Source organism: Drosophila miranda, assembly GCF_003369915.1.
Source record: "Drosophila miranda strain MSH22 chromosome Y unlocalized genomic scaffold, D.miranda_PacBio2.1 Contig_Y1_pilon, whole genome shotgun sequence".
Classification (NCBI taxonomy): domain Eukaryota; kingdom Metazoa; phylum Arthropoda; class Insecta; order Diptera; family Drosophilidae; genus Drosophila; species Drosophila miranda.
Genome location: NW_022881603.1, coordinates 32,028,821 through 32,048,401, shown reverse-complemented (window position 1 = coordinate 32,048,401; position 19,581 = coordinate 32,028,821). Strand labels below are relative to the sequence as shown.

Below are 19,581 nucleotides of genomic sequence, written 5' to 3'. Positions count from 1 at the left end.
GATGTTTCTGGAACTGCTGGAGTTGCCGTCACTGCCTGGGATTGGATGAGCGAGGTGAGTAGTGACATCATCACTTCCAGCCTCTTTTCCAATCGCGTCATCCTCTGCGTATTCTCCAACAGTGCCTGGCTGCAGGATCCCTCGAAAGATTGGCGTTTCGGCTGCATCTTCTGCCGGGAGCGGTTGTTGGCAAGCTGCTGCTGCTGCTGTCGCTGTTGTTGTTGTTCGCGCTGCGGCTGCTGTTGCAGCTGCTGTAGCTGCTGCTGTTGTGCCTGGGAACGGCTCAATGGCTGCTCTGGACGTCGTCGCCCAGTGCGTGGGCCAGAGGCAGCAGGCGTCTGTTTTTTTGTCTGTATTGGCTGCTGCTGCTTCTGCTTCTGCTGATGTTGTTGTCCTCTTCGTCGCCCAGGAGAGGAGACATTGAGTGGCGTCCATGCTGCCTGCTGCTGCTGTCCGCGCCAGGGATTGGCTGGCGTTTGAGCTGGCTGTTGCTGCTTCGGTCGGCGCCCTGGATGTGCTGGTGTTGTTTTTGCTGGTGGCTGCTGCTCTGGCAATGGCTGCAGAAGCGAGGTGCGCTTGCGACGCAACTCCTGCAAATCGGTCGACGACTTAACCAAGACCGTTAAATATGTAAGCGCTAGCTGTATGCAACTGGGATTCCTGCACTAAACTAATCTCTTTCCTCCGTTCGCAGCTTGGTTCGTTCAGTCCTGCGAAGAATCCGCTCCACATCGACTATAACGATATTCTCGCCGTGCGAAAGCGTACAACGGTGCGACGCTACTTCAAGTAAACAACCATTATACTGGGCATCTCAGTATTTATCTGCCTCAAATCCAAGTGGTTTGGATTGTAGATTCCATTCCATTTCCGCTTTGCAGTACAAACCACGTTGTTCCTCAAGGAATTTAGAAAATTCGCTTGTGTTCACTCAAATCAAAATAGTTCTAGGCTAAGAAGTACGAAATCAACCAAGTGTTATATGAAGTTTATAAGTTTAAATGCGTTAATAATGAAATATAAAATTGTTTTGAAAATTGAGATTTAAAATTGATCGTTCGTATCATAAGTACGATCATTAACGATTTGAAATGAACCTAGGCGCGAACTACTTTTTATTGCCACTCATTGCCCTTAAAAACCATCGGCTATTCACACTGACGACCATCCACCATCCATTTCGGGGATGGTCCGTAAGGTTTTGCCGTTCCGAAAATTTCCCAGTTAGTATACCACCCATTTTGGATGTTCCTAAGCCGCACGTTTCTATGCGATAGTTAGCCGATGGTTTTCAAATGCAACTCTGAATAATTGTCATTCACAATGGAAAAATGGTATTCACTGCGAAAACGTAAACAATGATTGTGACAAAATTAACAAAAATTAACAAATTATGTAAGTTAACGACAAAGTTGCCAAAACACCAGCAACCGAAACGAGCCGCTCCAGATCGCCAAAACTGCTGGATCAGCGTCTGGACGATATCCGCCAACGGCGAGGGATTCCTAGAAATACCTCGCCACGGCTGAACTGCTGTCGTTGCATCGCTGAAACATTCCGCGGTCGCGAACCCACAGTAAGAATAGGGCCTCAAAATATATTGAAAAGTAGTCTTTAATTATTCGTCAAATAAAGAACACGGACTTCGTCCGCAAGAAAACTCAATACGTTGAATTTATTAATATAAAAATTTAACTTGTATAAGTTTATTATATTTTGCTTATTTTTTATTTTCATTTATATGTATGTACATATATCTAACAGATTTAATTTTAGGCGGGGAACATGGATGTGACTTAATTACTTAAAAGTCTTGAAATTAAGTCATATCAAGTCGACTCAAAGGTCAGATTAATTTTTGACCCCATTTAATATATAATGGCCTCCTCGTGGTGTTCCCTGGGTAACGATCTTCAATCGGGAGCCAATTTGAGCGGCGACTTTAAGTACATAGTATGTATGTATTTACGTATATATATGTAGTTACATATATGAACATTCTTAAGGCATATCCTCTATTTATAGAAAGAAATATATATATTTATGCAAATTTATTTAAGTATATATATAATTTTTCTTATTATGTATATTTAGATACATCATTGTTTTAGTTATAATAAACAAAAAAGTCGAGAACCGACGGCGTTTGCATAATTTTTATAATTTATAATAAACCTGTTTAAAATAAGGAAATAAATGTGTAATTATATTATTGTAATATTTTATATTTTGTGGTATAAATCAAATAAATAACAGCTTTTATTTCATTTCCCGCGCAATAGTGTACCATACCCCCACCCCCTGCCCATTCTTCATTTATTTTGTGGCGGTAGGTCAGTCCATCAAAAGACCCAAAACAAGAACCAAACTCAAATTTCAGTTCTAGCGGCCAGCAATACTAAACACACACACGCCAAGTACGTGAGAATGCATGTGCACCTATACACTAAAACATGCTGGTGGCAAAACAGAACCAGACCTGAGAGAGTTCAAAAAAATCTGAAAAAGCATACAATCACATATTTTTGTCGAAACATATTGCGTGTGTACTAACACATGCAAAGATGTTCTCTCTGAGCTCTCTCTCTCATGATGACGTCACTCTGGGGTACTGAACGCGCTAGCCAGTGTGTGAGGCTTTCGTTGTATGAACTGGCACATCTATATACTGTATGGTTAGTGGTTTTATGCTTTGACCTTTTTTGGTGAAACCTTATTTCATCATGGACGATTAACCCCATTGTCGACCAGTGTGTGTAAAATACACTCCACGAACATTAAGACTCTTGAAAAATTTTAACGCAGTTCAGTTGAAAGATATCGTGATCATTGTTATGAAAAGATGAAGGATGGCCTTAAAATAGTAATTATTATTATTATGAGTTATCCGCGTTTAACTCAAGATGTTATCCTGTTTAAATAAAGGGGGCTAAGCGGGCTAAGTTCGTGTTTTCATCTGTATGTTTAAAAGTTTTTCACATCGCTAGCAGTAAAACAAATTTGGACGAGCGCGGTGACGTCGCGCATTGTTGTGAAAATTAATGAAAGATTTCGACGCCAAACTATGTGAAATAATCATAATTCTAATAAAAGCCTGTGCAGAGGTGTGGTAGGTAAATAAATGTGGGTGTTGTTGCCGTAAAAATACATATCTAGTTAATTGAGGAAGTGTCCTTTCCCCCCTCATTGCCGCGTTTGTGAGTGTGTGAGCCTGTGCATGTGTGTTTCACCGCGCGAAAGAAGTAAACAAAAACGTGCGACACTGCCAGAAAAATGCAAAGCTATATAAAAATCTGAATTAAAGGTTAACGAAAAGTGCTATTCCCGGCTGCACGAGCTGTTAGTTATTTCTGTATTTGTTGTTGGTGCACAAGGAGAAAGAAATAGTAAAAGAAGCGGAAAGACAGCAGCACCGATAGCAACAGCAGCGGGGAGAAGCGTGAAGAACAGTGCGGCAAGATGCCGGCGACAGCGAATGTGTGGGTGTTGTTGTTGTTGTGCTGCGCCGTCGTTGTGGATAGCAGTAAATTGCAGGAGCAGCAACAGGAGTCCTCCACGAAGAAACCCTCGGATGAGAAAGGTAAGAACGTGCTTTATCTCTCATTCTCTGACTCGCCTCGCTCTCATCTTAATTGTTTTTAATCTGCGGTGCATTAACCTGGCCCTCTCTCTCACACTCACACATTCTCATGGCTATGCCAAAAATAACAGCAGCGTCTCTCTGTCTGGGTGTCTGTCCCAATTTCTCTCTCTCTCTTCGTCTTGTCCATCGATCGTTTACTTTGTTATGCAAATTCCTTGCTTTTTCTTGTTTCCACAAAAACACCACGCAAATAAACAAAACAAGAAAAACCAAGAAAATGGAAAACAATTTTTGTGGATTTGCGTGGAATGTGGTACTTTACTTGCAACAAAAACACATAAAAAAACAAAAAAATAAGATACAAATATTTGCGCTGCACGGAAAATGGAAGAAGCTTTGAGGAGTGCCTAATGTGCCTTGCCACATGAAGGGGTAAATGATCCCAGCCAATGGCCACTTTCCAACGCTTCAATCGATATGTTTTTTGTCTGATGATCCTTCAACCTTAATCTTCCAATCTTGCATATAGAAGACCCTCCCCATGGATATAAAAAGATCAAAACTCTTAATTGGAAGAGGATCCGCATAAATCATAAACCACTCATGGCCATAAAATGCCATAGAATATTTGCACAGCAGCAACAAATAAATTCAATAAATTATGTAAGCTGTCTTCTTGACTCTAAGGACGCGGACGGAGCGCGCGGCACTCACCCGCCTGGTATTATGCATGCACATGATCCATCACCCGAGGGGGTCCCAAGTCTCCATACAAGAGTCCGACCCCCTCGCTTGTTGAGACAGCCCATGAGAGGGGAAGAATCGTAAAAAAAATTAAATTAAAGTAAGCATTTCCTCATTTGAGGCGCAACTTAGTCGCAATTTAAACGGTGATAATGCCCATAAAACACAGAAATCAATCAAACAAAACGTCCGCCTGACAACAGTGACCGCAAACACAGTGGCCACAAACACACATACAAACATACAGTGAAAGAAATTATTGAGATTAAGATTAAGATTAATTTCAAATTTATCATCAGCAAATTTTGTTTCTTTTGATGAGAGATTCATCCCGTTTTTACGGCACAACATTGCTAATCTTAATTGGGCGATAATTAGTAAGACATTTCTGGAGATTGCCATGAAAATAAAGTGATTAAATTTATAATAATTAAATGTTGTGATTCGAGATGCGGCAACTAACGCAGAGATAATCAGATGATGTGGGATGGTGTCAAGACTAAGGGTTAAGGTGTCCAGTCTAAGTCACAATCACAATGACATATTTTTCAATTATTTTATATTTCTTAGAGCTGTTGAGATTTATAAAAAAAGGATCGTTTAATTAATAAATTTGCATATTGTTAATCAAGTCGAAATAACTTTCTTTGATTCCCTTTTAAAACGTTTTTCCAAGAAATTTTTCCCTCAACACTCGTCGCCAGGAATTTGCATTTTTGATCGGCCTTTACCCTTGCCTTTGGTTGCGTTTCGTTTCGCTTCAATTGTTTTCTGCCTTCGCCTTTCTCTTCTCCCCGACACCATGGCACCCATCCACCCACAGAAGGAGTGTGTAAACAAAACCGTTATGCTTGCGCAGCCTCTTTTTAACATTTTCGCAATTTGTGCACTGCCTGTGCGAAAAATGTATGAGGTCGACTGACGCGAAGTGGAAGGTGTCTACCGCTATCTTTGTGCAAATAGACTCTCTGGCCCAACCTTGTATTAATATACCTTGGAGTGAAGTGTGTCGCTGTAAGCGTTACATGTCAACATGTAAACGTTACAGGGAATGTCAACAGAAGGCTGGCCCAACGCAACCCCATAACTCTCCCCTTAGCCCTACCGTCCTGTACAGGCGGAAATATTCCGGAAATCGTTTATCATGTCGCCAATGGCTCTGTTTTAATAATTGCTGTCCGCGTTAAATGGCCAAAGGGAGGTCGATTGTGAAGAGAGAAAGGGAGAGAAAGAAGTGAGAAAAGGTAGCCTTAATTGTGGAACGGTAAGCAGTAAGCAGTCCATGCTGTGTGGAAAGCAGTGCAACTAAGATATTCATTGCAGGGGCAGGGATCTTACAATCAATCACAAAATGAGGGCAGCAAGTAGAGGGCATAGATCTACTATCACGCTAATCCAAAAAGTTCCTCGTCACCTTATACAATTTGTTTTTATACCCGATTCTCAATATGAGTATAGGGGTATATTAGATTTGTGGTAAAAGTGGATGTGTGTAACGTCCAGAAGGATGCGTTTCCGACCTCATAAAGTATATATATTCTTGATCAGCATCAATAGCCGAGTCGATTGAGCCATGTCTGTCTGTCCGTCCGTCCGTCTGTCCGTCCCTATCAGCGCCTAGTGCTCAAAGACTATAAGAGCTAGAGCAACGATATTTTGTACCCAGACCTCTGTGATATGTCACTGTTACAAATATATTTCAAAACTTCGCCCCGCCCACTTCCGCCCCCACAAAAGACGAAAATCTGTGGCATCCACAATTTTAAAGATACGAGAAAACCAAAACGCAGAATAGTAGAGAATGTCTATATCTTTTAGACTGCAGAATCTGAACCAGATCGTATTATTATTATAGCCAGAATAATGAAAACCATTTCATTCTTTCTCGCCCTGTCTCTCTCTAACACACACGTATCATAGCCGGCTTTGCTTAGCGCAAAACATTAGCGCCTAGATCTCAGAGACTATAAAAGCTAGAGCAACCAAATTTGGTATCCACACTCCTAAGATATTGGACGAGTATATTTCAAAACTTGTCGTTTAATGTAGCCATACTGACTATGTATCGGGTATAAATGTAGAGTTGCGGTCGCAGCAGCAACTCACAACGTTCCCACTCGTTTTTTATTTTTATTTTGCTGTCCATCTCCGTCCACAGACGATTAAGTAACAACAACTACAACAACAAACAAGTTTGTGAGGTGGGTTGCACAAATACACAAATACACAAACAAGCACACACGCACTGATACACAAGACCATACAATGTTGTGTAGTACATAGAGAGGGGAGACTTTAACTCAAACAGAGTTACCAACACATAAGTCACACCTGCTTAAGGTCTAGCGGCCCCGGCCCCGGCTCCGGCTCCGGCTCCGGCTCTGGCCCCAGCCCTCAAACCCAAACTATTAACTGAAGCCAAAAGAAAAGGAAAAAAGGAAGAAGTGGGAGAGGAAGAGGCAGAGAAATGAAACAATTTGCCTTCGGCAGGGCCAAACACACAAGCAGTGCAAAGGCAAAGGCAAAAGCAAACGGAACAGAGCCCAAAACAAACTGGACAAGATGGGGGGCAGGTGGACAGGCGTACAAAGAAGAAGCAAAGCTGCGAGGCTTTAATACACTTCAAGATTTGCAGAATTTATGCTTAAATTGTGGGAAAGGTATCCCGTGATCCCAAATGATAGGATTAAATATCATTCTACTTAATTTAAGAATAATTGAGTATTATATGGAAAATCTTTTAGTTTTCATACTATCCCTACTCTGATGCTCACGGGAAATTCTTTTCGCCCATTGAAGCCGGGAGCAATGCGCTTCTTCTGTTCCGTTCTGTTCCTCCGTTATGGACGGACTTTTATGCATGTCTCTATTTTGTTGCCATTGATTTATTGTACAATTTATTGTTGTTGTTGTTGCTCAATGCATGGCTCGACTGCTGCTGCTGCTGCTGTGTGCTGCTGTCTTTATTGTACGAGTAGTTATAGTACGAGATACATTTATGGTCCGTCTGGTTTGGCATGACGCACGACCGAGACGGGACCTAGGACCGGTTCGGTTCGCTGAACAAAGACTCCAGCAGAAGTCCCCAATATGGTCATGGGCGGGGGACGGGGGTCGGCCAGCAGCGTATTCCAGAATTCTGCCTTGATTTTGTAACCAGAAATTAAGAGTTGGACTCGAGAATACTTTGTGGAAGCAAAGGACTTTACAGATTCCTTTTAAAGAATTACTTTCAGCTCGTTTGTTACTCTTTCATGTTTGCAATGTGATGTTGTATCTGTATTCACACACACACTGATCCATTTGGTTCATTATTGCAGCCCATAAGTCCATCATTCATTTCGCCTTTCAGCAAAACACTTCAATTGAAAGCATGGAAATGGTTAAATGGCAATTAAAAGTGAGTGTGCGTCTCCATATCATAGAGAAGGAGAATAAGCGGAAGCTGTGTACTGAGATAAATGTCTATATCCTAAAACGAGGTCCTTTGTGACAATGGTTTGATTGCCATGGCAACTTAAGACTGTATTTAGAGATGCAATTCAATTAAAATTAATTATATACTGTTCACTTGTTTATACGGTTTTCTCCAGTAGTATTGTGGGTATTTGTCCGTCTCCGTTTTAGCTTTTAATGAGCTTACGCATGCACGTGCTCTCCTCTTTCCTCTACCACTGTCTGTGCAGCTAGAGAAAAATTGTTTGTTATATATCATTCACACACAGTAAATATGCACATATACTACATACATATGTATGTAAATATGTATATTTGAAACATTTGGCTTACATTAATGACAAACACGAATCCACTAGCACTAGGCCACAGCCAGAGAACCCACCCACAAAACTGCGGTTTACACACGTACATATATAAATACAAATTCAGTAGAGTAATAAGTTGACTGTGGGTGTGTTTTGTTTTTTTTTTTTTTTTGTTTTTAATATTCATATACTTATTTATTTGCTCTATAATATATACTATACAATTTATATTTAACTTAATTTAACGGACAAGAGTATGTTGGGACTAGGGGCCCCGCGGACTGCGGTACTGCCAAGGGACCTCTGCTCTGGAACGCCATGTACGACGGGGTCCTACGGCTCCCGATGCCAGCCAACACTAACCTGGTGGGTTTCGCTGACGACGTCGCAATAGTGGCGGTAGCGAAGGAACTTGCCGCAGTGGAGGAGCTTGCCAACGTCGCCATACAAGCCGTCGAGGCGTGGCTATATTTATATTTATATTTAACTTAATTTAACGGACAAGAGTATGTTGGGACTAGGGGCCCCGCGGACTGCGGTACTGCCGCAAAGCATTGCTTCGCAGTGGCGTGGACACCTACTCCGTCTGCTCCTTCCGCCTTCTCTCCAAGGACCTAAGCGTTCGCATCACGCTAGAGGCGAACTCCGCGGCCGCTTCCCACACCTTCGGGTCTGCCAGCATCAGCGGCACCAGAGTCTCGGTGCTGACCTTAGACCCTGCTGCTGTCTCCAATGTCTGACGCTCGAGGTCAAACCTGTGGCCAGTCCTCTGTCTCGTGGCCGAAGCGCTTGAGGTAGCCGCGGAAGCAGTCATGTCCGCTCAGTGCCTGGGTAAGGTAGAAATCCACCTGGCCGTGCTTCCTTTCAACCCAGCATGCTATGCTTGGGATGAGGGTGTGGGTCCATCGGCCTTTGGGTGAGTGGTCCCATCGAGTCTGCCATCTGTCTATGCTGGTCCTTCTGGCGGCGTCCTTAATTTCTGCTTTGGAGCGTACCTCGGCTGCACTGTCCGTCATGGCATCATGGATCTCCTTCCTCTCCCTTATCAGCTCCCTGAGCGGAACTTGCCCGGCAATGACTAACGCGGCTTCGTCTGAGATGGTCCGGAACGAGCACGCGATCCTAATGGCGCACAGTCTGTACGTTGCCTCAACTCCTCGCATGTAGCTCCTCACCTTCGCGGCTTCTGCCCACACCGGTGCGGCGTAGAGCATCTGCGACGTCACGACGCTCGTCAGCAGTTTCCTCGTTGCCTGCTTTGGCCCTCTGGTGTTTAGCAGCATCCTGGATAGCGCTCCCGCGGTCCCACCGGCCTTTGTGTGGACGTATTCCAGATGCTCTTTGAAGGACAGGCGCGTGTCGATGAGGACTCCAAGGTACTTGATGGACCTCTGCGATTCGATCGCGGTCCCACCAACCTGCACTCTGGCGGTCTCGACCACTTTACGGCTGGATATCAGGACCGCCTCCGTTTTTTGGGCCGCCAGCTCCAGCCCCGCGGCGGCTAGCCACGCCTCGACGGTTTGTATGGCGACGTTGGCAAGCTCCTCCACTGCGGCAAGTTCCTTCGCTACCGCCACTATTGACACTAACCCACCAGGTTAGTGTTGGCTGGCATCGGGAGCCGTAGGCCCCCGTCGTACATGGCGTTCCAGAGCAGAGGTCCCAAAACGGAGCCTTGCGGGACTCCGGCTGAGACTTCGTATGCCCTAGAGCCCTGACACGTGTCCATTGTCAGCACCCTTTTGCTGAAATAGCTGCGCGCTATATTCAGTAGGTAGCCCGGAAACCTCAGTGCCTCCAGCGTCCGGGTCCAGTCGGCCGAGTTGAAGGCGTTCCTTATGTCCAGTGTCACCACCAGACAATAGGACTTGGTTCCGCCTCTCCACCTAGTCCCAGCAATGGCTTCCTCCGCCGTTTGTACGACCCTCCAGATGGCGTCCAGCGTCGACCTCCCTTTCCTGAACCCGTATTGGTTCTGGGAGAGACCGCCTGCTGCTTCGATGGCTGCGCTCAGCCTCGCACCGATCACCCTTTCGAAGACTTTTCCCATGGAGTCCAGAAGGCAGATGGGCCTGTAGGAAGAGGCCACCCCTGGCGGCTTGCCCGGCTTGGTTAATAGTAGCAGCCGTTGCCTTTTCCACCTCTCGGGGAACGTCCCCTCCTGGAGGCATTTGTTGAAAAGGCCCGCAACTTCCCTCGGGAGTAGAAGAAGTGCCAGCTTCAACGCGCTGTTGGGGATCGCATCCGGACCCGGAGCCTTCCTAGGTATCAGGTTTCTGCCTGCCTGCAACACCTCGGCTTCCGTAACCTCGCAGATGTCGCTCGGGCTATGCTCGAACCGCAGGGAGCTAGGGATCTGCCGTCCTCGAGGAAACAGTGCCCTGACTATACCCTCCAGTGCCTCTGGATCTGTTGGAGCTTTACTGCCCGCGTTCAGCCTCTTCACCACCATCCTGTACGCGCCTCCCCAGGGGTCCTCTTCGGCGGCATCACACAGCTTAACGAAGTATTCCCTCTTGCTGTTCCTTATGGCGGTCTTCAGATCCTTCCTCGCCGCTTTGTAGGTCTCGCTGCATCGGGCCAAGCGCGGAGAACCGCAATCGCTTCGCTCCACCAGAAAACTGGATCCTTGTGCTTCCGGAACGTCCCTCTCGGTAGCATGCTCTGGTCGCAGGCGCCTTCAAGTGCGTCCGCCAATTTGGACGCCATATCGTTGGCTCCGTCTGCATCGTTTGCAGAGTAGCTCTCAAGGGCGCTTGCGAAGGCTTGGGCCCTCAGCGTGTCCTGGCGGTACGCCTTCCCATGCCGGAACGGGGTACCTCTCGATCGGGCAAGGGTGCCCAGGGTGCATAGTATGGCCTCGTGGTCGCTGGCAGTATATACGCCACTGATCCTCCATCGGGCGTGCCGGGCCAGCGTGCTGCTGGCATAGGTGAGATCGATGATCGACCCTGCACCTGCCCTGCTGAAAGTTTGTTCGTTCAGAAGGACGACGTCCAGAGAGGCAAAAGCCTCCAACACCGTGCGGCCTCTGGCGTTTGTACGGGAGGACCCCCATTCCAGGGCCCAGGCGTTGAAGTCGCCTCCGACTACGACGTTGTTCCGTCCTCGCAGATCGCAGCTCAGCTCGTCCATAATGCGGCTGAAAGTCTCCAGTGAGAGGCTGGGTGCCAGGTAGCAGCTGTAGAACCATATGCCGCCTACATACCCTCGGACGAACCCGTCTGCCGACTTGGTGTCGCGCAATTGTGGCGCGTCGACGCCACAGAGCCACAGGGCCGCTTTGCCAGTAAGGTACGTGGCCCAATCTCTGCTGCTGCCTTATGTGGTTCGCTGAGGAGTGCCACCTCAGAGCCAAGCTCGCGCACCGTCTGCGTCAGGAGATCCTGTGCGGCCCTGCAATGATTCAGGTTGAGTTGAATCAACTGCATGTCGTCCTGGTTTTGCCGACCCCGCTTCGCGGGACTGGGCAGTTTTTAGTGCCTGCCTGGTGCGTGACCTCCTTCTTTCCAGCTGCTGAGCAGATGAATCACGCAGGCTCTTTTTTGCATTCGGCAACTTTGTGCCCTTTCTCCCCGCATTTGATGCAGCAGCCACTCCTGTCCACTGTACTCTTGCAGTTCCGTGCGATATGCCCGGGTTCCAGGCATCGGTAGCACCTTGGGAGTCCATCTCTTTCCCGGATCCTACATATGGTCCAGCCGATCCTCACCTTGCCGCCTTTCAGGACCGCTTGGCCCAGGGAGAAGGGCAAGCTGACCACCGCCAGCTGGGACTCCGCGTATCCGCGGCGCAGACTGCGGACTCTTACTCGACCCTCGTCAATGTTGAATTGGCGAGTTAGAGCGGCACAGATCTCCTGCTCCGTCGCGAGGGAGTCGATGTCCCGTATCTCCAATATGACCACCTTCGAGTCTTCCGTCATTGCGCGCACAGACGCTCCATCGCCGAGGACACGTGCGATGCTGGCTTTCATGCCCTCAGCACTCTCCACGCTGTCTTTTGCCACCTCCAGCAGAAGGTTGCCGTTTATGGTGCGGCGTACTACCCGCTGATGTTCGAGTGCAGCTCCTTCATGCGCACGAACAGTGCTCTGGTGGCCATGTTGATGTGGCGCGTATTTTTGTCCGAGCTTTTCATCCTCCTCCATTCCTATTGTTTACTTTAGAATTTGAATTTCGAAATTAAAATCTCCCTCCGTTGGCGCGCAACTCCAGCTCTCTCCAACACTCTGGCAGCCCTGGGTCGATCGGGGCTGTCTGGCAACACCGTCCGTGTGGCAACTCTACGCGATCACCTGTCTGGCGGCGCGATCAGCTGCGGTGCGACAGCAACCTGCTCTCAAAAGCTTTTCTTCCAGGTAACACGCGCAGCGCGGATTCTAAAAACGGAAAATCAGGAGCCCGTGATTCAAAACAACCGCACTTGAAAACGCTCAACTCTCAACGTGACTGTGGGTGTGTGTATACGTGTGTGTGCCACTCAATTTAGTTTTAACTAGCAATGAGCATGGTATAGTTGTAGCAAGAGAGCTACAAGCTCAACGAGCATCTCAAGTAAACCTTTCTACTCTCTCTCTCTCTCTCTCTCTCTCTCTCTCTCTCTCTCTCTCTCTCTCTCTCCCTCCCTCTCCCCCTTTCCCTCTCCTCGTTCCACCTCTTTCAACGCTTTTCCGCTCGTTGCATACTTTTGGCATAATTATTTGGTTCATTCTCGTAATGAAAATATATTTTATAATTGCCATTTACCCCCCACTTAAGCGTGGGATGGGATGGGGCAGGGGACTGGGTAAGTGGATTGCATAGTTGAGGTCAAAACATTTTTGCCTTCAATGGAAATGAATTGTGCAGCGGGGCTTATACAAGCATATCAAAAAGTTTGCAATTACAGATACAAATAATTATGTATATTTTGAAGCAAGAAAAAGCAGCCAAACTTTCTATCTTAATAATAATGATAATCCCAAACTTGCATGCAGTTTCATGCGGTTTCAATTTAGAAAAGTTTCACTGCATTATAGTGTAGTTTCAATTCGTTTTCCCTCTCCTTCAACTTTATCCTCCGCTCTGAGCTTCAAAAAACTACAATAAATCCTCAAACGTACACAATTCAGCATTTGCTGAAAGCTCTCGCTCTCACACACACACAATAATACAATTCTGTAGTAACAGAAACAGCAAGAACTTTTCTCGTTCAATCCCCGTATATGGTCGGTCGGTCAGACCTCGACGTTGAAGTGTTGCTGCCGCTTGGTGTTGTGGCTGGCCTGCCCCAAGCAGATTGGAATATTGAGAGGGAATTTAAACGGGACTTTGCATTAGTGAGCTTTGTGAGAAAAGTGAGGAAAGCTGCGAGGGGCGTATGTTGTAAATGTTTTAGTCGTGTAACAATGAAACCGCAAAGCCAAGCCCATCCTTCTGCCCTGCTTAGGATCTGTGTTGCCAATTTTCTTTGGTTTATGCGCGCTTTGAGTTTTTGTTTAGAAAGTTCTCTTCTCGTACTTTATATACATATGTAAATATGTATTGCTGCAGTTCATGGAGTAAAACTAGTTGGCAATGCTTCACAGAATGCTTTGCCCACGCATAAACCTTTGACCATTTGTCATCTCTGCACTCTCTATGCTCCCTAGCATTGCATCCATGAAACATTTTACAAAGTAATTTAAACGTATGACGACAGCCAGCAGCAGTATAAGCAGTCCGGTGTGAGGGGGTGGCCGAGCGGTTCAGGCAGGCAAAACGCAAATTAATGATACGCAATTGCGGCAAATCGCACGCTCCCCTGTCCCCTGCATGTGTGCAGTGGCCCATTGATGCGGTGGGAGAGGAAGGAAGCCGTCCGTGCTGTAATTGTATGCTGTAGAGCTTGCTTGTTCTTGCCCTCTTCTCTGATGGTATGCTCGACTAGCAGACTACAATCTGTCTTAAATATAGAGAAGTTCGAAAAATCTTAAAATTATCTAATACTCTACAAATAGATATTCGTTTTAACATCACGCCATCTGCTGTATCTGGTAAGGCCTTTTCCATGCCGCTTTGCTATGTTCTGTTATGTTGAGCGAAAGCTACAGGGAGTACAGTAGTCGGTACTGTGCACCAATTTGCAGCTATCTAGAAACCATTCGCTCGCTCTCTCTTTCTTTTTTTGTTGCTTTGCATATTTGTCTACCTTTATGCACTCGGTGTGGCTGCGCTGCTGCTGCTGCCGTCGCTGTTGATGATAGTTTCTGTTGTTGCTTTTTGTGCTGTAAATTTTTCCGCTTCCTTTGTTTTGCGCCAGGCTTTTGCTGTCGTCGCCGCTGCCGCTGCTGCTGCTGCTGGTCTTGTTTTCTGCCGTCGCCACTGCGTCTGTTATTATAAGCAGAGAGCTTTGCCCGTTTTTGAAAATTACTTCCACTTCTCGTTTCTAGCTCTCCAAGACCCTCCCCCTAGATGCCTATTGTTTGGTTTCTTTGGCGGGGGTCCATTCGGAGTGTGTAACTACTTCCTTTCCACTATCCACTGTATCCCTCACCATCGCTTTCCGTCTCTCTCAGCCTCTTTCTATCTCTCTCTATCGCTCTCTTTGGCTAATCACAGTCCTGCCAAAACACTGTCATCAATATCACAAAACTCATGTCGAAACATGTCTGCAATAACCGTTGATGCAGCGCTATTTGGTTCTCTAATTTATGGCATTGTCCAGAGAGAGAGAGAGATAGAGAGAGAGAGAGAGGGAGAGGGAGAGAGAGAGATGCTTATCATTGAGACACGCACGCTCTGGAACGGTATGAAATATGAGGCATGCCACAATAGAATGGGAAACCGTCTGAGGAATGAAAACGAGACATGGGTCTGAAAATTGAATTAGAAATGGGCTAGAATCCTACAGAATACTACAGTGCATATAGCTGGACCTATCCAAATCTCATCCTACATATGTAGATATGATATCGTTATTTTAATTAAATTTCTATGCAAATATTTTTGAAACGCATGAAGGACAAGGCCTAAACGAAATTTAAAACGAGGGGGAACGTTGTGAGTTGCTGCGGACACCGCAACTCTACAGTTATACCTGATACTAAGTCAGTATGGCTCTCCTCCGGCAGACGCCGCTAATATTGAACGACACGACAAAGAGTGCGTGCGAGAGAGAGAAAATCAGTCTGAGCGTGACGTCGGGCGCTGCGTAGCCACTGCAAATTGATTTGTTCCTATTGGCTATAAAAATGATCTGATCTGATCCAGATTCAGCAATCGGATAGATATGGTCGTTATCTATGATTCTGAGTTTTTAGTTTTCTCGAATCTGCAATATTGTGGATGCAACATATTTTCGTCCTTTGTGTGGGCGGAAGAGGGTGGGGCGAAATTTTGAGATATACGTTTTATAGTGAGATATAACAGGAGTGTGGATACTAAATTTGGCTACTCTAGCGTTAATAGTCTCTGAGATTTGTTGATGCCCCAGATTTTCGTACTTTGCTTGGGCGGAAGGGGGTTCGGCGAAATTTTGACACAAAACGGTCAAGGTCCGATATCACAGGAGTGTGGATACCAAATTTGGTTGCTCTAGCTCTTATGGGTTCCGAGATCCTTGAACTCATATTTTGCAATTGGCAAAACCGACCATGAAACCTGTGTGTTAGAGAGAGACAGAGTGAGAAAGAATGAAATTGTTTTCTTGATTCTGGCTATAATAATAATACGATCAAATTCATATTCTGCAGTCTAAAAGATATGGTTGTTCTCTACGATTCTGCGTTTTCAGTTTTCTCGTATCGTCGAAATTGTGGATGCCACAGATTTTCGCCCTTTGGGGGTGCGGAAGTGGGCGCGGCAAAGTTTTGAAATATTCTTGTAGCAGTGACATATCACAGAAGTCTGAATCCAAAACATCGTTACTCTAGCACTTATAGTCTTTGAGCACTAGGCGCTGAAGGGGACGGACAGACGGACGGTCGGACAGACGGACAGACGGACGGACGGACAGACAGACATGGCTCAATCGACTCGGCTATTGATGCTGATCAAGAATATATATACTTTATGGGGTCGGAAACGATTCCTTCTGGACGTTACACACATCCACTTTTACCACAAATCTAATATACCCCAATACTCATTTTGAGTATCGGGTATAACCAGTGTCCGACGCTTCTTGCCATCCAGTAGAGGCGTCTCGTCTCCTGGTCGAATCTGAGCTACCGGCGTATTGAGTCCGAGGGGAGGTGTGCGACCTCTGTCCGGCTGTCCACTCCTTCCAGGATGCGCGCCCTCGGCATTGTCCACTCTGCACAGGAATTTTCCTTTTTTCCGCCACGTGTCGACGAAAACAGCTGTTCGGCTGCACCAGCACCCCACTCGGCACCCCGGCACCACTCTGGCCCATGATGCAATTATACAAGGTGGTCTCGTCGGCAAAAGTTAGTCCCTTAAAGTATGCTAGCAATAAGTGCGAGTGAAGGGCACATAGTATAGTGAGTGTGAGTGAGACGGTATATGTTGATGTTGATTAACCCTTAACAGGCCCGTGGGTTTTAAAATTTTAAAATAAAATGATTTTACTGATATATTAATATTTAAATTTTATGCAGCCATTAATAATTTTTCTTCAACATTTTTAGTTATATTAAAATGTTCTTTTACATAATATATAAAGATTACTTCTAATTCTGTGGTATTTTTTTTATAAGCTTTTTATAATTTTGTTGTTGTCGGGACACAAGGGTTAAGAATATATCAAAGAATTCGTCCGTGAACAACCTTCACCATCAACAAGCAAGCATGCACTGACGATAAGGGACAACACGAACGAACTTCGGCTCCCGACGAGACCACCTTGTATAATTGCATCATGCTCTGGCCAACGTCCTGCAAACGGCCTCGGATTTGGCATTCTTCTTGCTTTTTCAAACATTTTTGCGACATTTCTGTTCTTCTTCCTTTTTTAAACATTTTTACAACATTTTTGTAATTTTTCAAAAATTCCGAAAATTACTCGAAATATTCCTCGATTTTGATATTCCGTGGAATATTACTAGCTATCTAGATCTCTCAGCCGTGCCCACATAGTTTTATCCGATCAATGAATCAATTTCCTACTTGATTGGCTTAATTTAAATAATTGCATTTATTGGATTTCTATATAAATTTAATTTAATAATTCTATTTAAATTGTAAAATGAAATCGTAGGCTCAATTTTGACCTCAAAAAATACCGAAAAGTACCAACAAAAAACAATTGCAGCTCTGGTCACGTTAACCAGCTGTTTCTGGCCAGCTTCCGCGACGTAAAGCCAAAAGTGCTTATTTAGGACAATAGCGATAAAGGGGCGGTAAAGACGGTAGCTAACGGCACTCTTTTTGCCAATTTTGTGCAAAAGAACAACTTTTGCGTTACTTTTAATAATTTGCAATTAATTTCGGGAAAAACACAATATAATGAGTAATGATATGGCGTATGGCCCGCCACCTTCCGATTCTGACTCGGACAGCAGCTACGATGGCTTCTACTTTTCGGATAAGGTAATTTTCCTGGATTGGTGTGGCCACGAGTTTTTTTTGGGTTTCAATGTCTTGTTTTGTGCAGGTTAAGAAAAGTCCAAAGCCACAGCCACAGCCGACTGTGGAACCGGATCAGAAGCTCTACGAAGCCCTACTTGAGAGGGACGTAAAGGCCGTGATCAAGGAAATTGATTCCGTGCGGTTCAACGAGAACGACCCGATCCGCTGGGGACGGACGATGTTGATGTACGCCTGCCGCGAGGGTCACTACGATTTGGCCGCGTACTTGCTGGAGAAGCGGTCGGCCAGCAGGCCAACAAGCAGGTGGAAACTCAGACGCCATTGATGGAGGCCTGCGACTGTGAGAAGAACGTTCCGTACTTGGTGGAGAAGCTGGTCCGTCTGCTGCTCCGACATGGGGCAGCCATCAATGTGTCCAACAAATGCGGGATGACTCCGTTAATGTTTGCCTGTCGCATCGGCTACACCAGTGTCGTCCGCCTGATAGTCAAAGACGCCAGCTTGAACGCTGTGGACCACGTTGGCTGCACAGCGCTTTTTCATGCCATCGAGAAGAACCGCGCGGATATTGTCAAGCTGCTGGTGGAAGCGGGCGTAAATGCCATGATACCCAACGGTAAGGGCAACACTCCCACACAGGCGGCCGAGTCTTATGGTTATTATGATCTGCTGGAACTACTGCCACGGACTGAAGAAACGTACTCGGTGCCATTGCACTTTCTGTGCTACCACACGCTAAGGGACCACATTCCACGCATCTTTCTGAAGACCGAGTGCCCGGAGTACTTTCAGGAGCTGAAAAGAATCCTACAATCCATCGATATGCAGGATCAGCTGCACCATTTCCCATTTCGCGTACTTCCCTGGCCGAATTCCTAGTGATGGATGATCAAGCGCTCAAGAAAGTGGGCATCCCCTTTCCTGTGCAACGTAACAAGATTCTGAAGGGCATCTTGGAGTGAGTGCCTGTCTTGAAAAATTTAATTGAATCTGTATCATCATCATCCCTTGCAGCTTTCACCTCCACCATTGGTCCTACAAGTCAATAGCTCGAGTGAAGATGGATGGAATGGACAAGTGGGTGCCCACACAAAGATTCCCTCCCATTGACCTTGAAATGAACGCAATGATTCTTGTCTTTCAGCTTCTATGATATTCTCATGATCACCGCCAGCCATATGCAACAGTTGGTCATCATCCAGGCTTCCCTGGACTTTGTCAAGAAGAACCTAAATGCCGGGGTGCTGGGTAAAACCTCGACGATGCAATTGGCCAGCCTTAAGACCAATATCATGGCATATCGCAAATCGGTCGACGACTTAACCAAGACCGTTAAATATGTAAGCGCTAGCTGTATGCAACTGGGATTCCTGCACTAAACTAATCTCTTTCCTCCGTTCGCAGCTTGGTTCGTTCAGTCCTGCGAAGAATCCGCTCCACATCGACTATAAAGATATTCTCGCCGTGCGAAAGCGTACAACGGTGCGACGCTACTTCAAGTAAACTAATCTCTTTCCTCCGTTCGCAGCTTGGTTCGTTCAGTCCTGCGAAGAATCCGCTCCACATCGACTATAACGATATTCTCGCCGTGCGAAAGCGTACAACGGTGCGACGCTACTTCAAGTACACAACCATTATACTGGGCATCTCAGTATTTATCTGCCTCAAATCCAAGTGGTTTGGATTGTAGATTCCATTCCATTTCCGCTTTGCAGTACAAAGCACGTTGTTCCTCAAGGAATTTAGAAAATTCGCTTGTGTTCACTCAAATCAAAATAGTTCTAGGCTAAGAAGTACGAAATCAACCAAGTGTTATATGAAGTTTATAAGTTTAAATGCGTTAATAATGAAATATAAAATTGTTTTGAAAATTGAGATTTAAAATTGATCGTTCGTATCATAAGTACGATCATTAATTTATTTCTTCTCATTAAGGCAGTACATAAAACATGTTGATTGCATCCCTATTCCACTT

General features: G+C 45.7%; 1 long non-coding RNA gene and 1 pseudogene across 1 annotated transcript; both read left to right on the top strand.

The window, feature by feature from the left end:
- The first annotated feature begins 505 nt into the window (after window positions 1–505).
- Window positions 506–1,041, top strand: LOC117191779. The gene is made up of 2 exons (XR_004474069.1): window positions 506–630; window positions 695–1,041. It is a non-coding gene; the product is annotated as an uncharacterized LOC117191779 (long non-coding RNA).
- Window positions 1,042–2,979: 1,938 nt separating this feature from the next.
- On the top strand, window positions 2,980–19,481 carry LOC117191770 (annotated as a pseudogene).
- The last annotated feature ends 100 nt before the right edge of the window (window positions 19,482–19,581 follow it).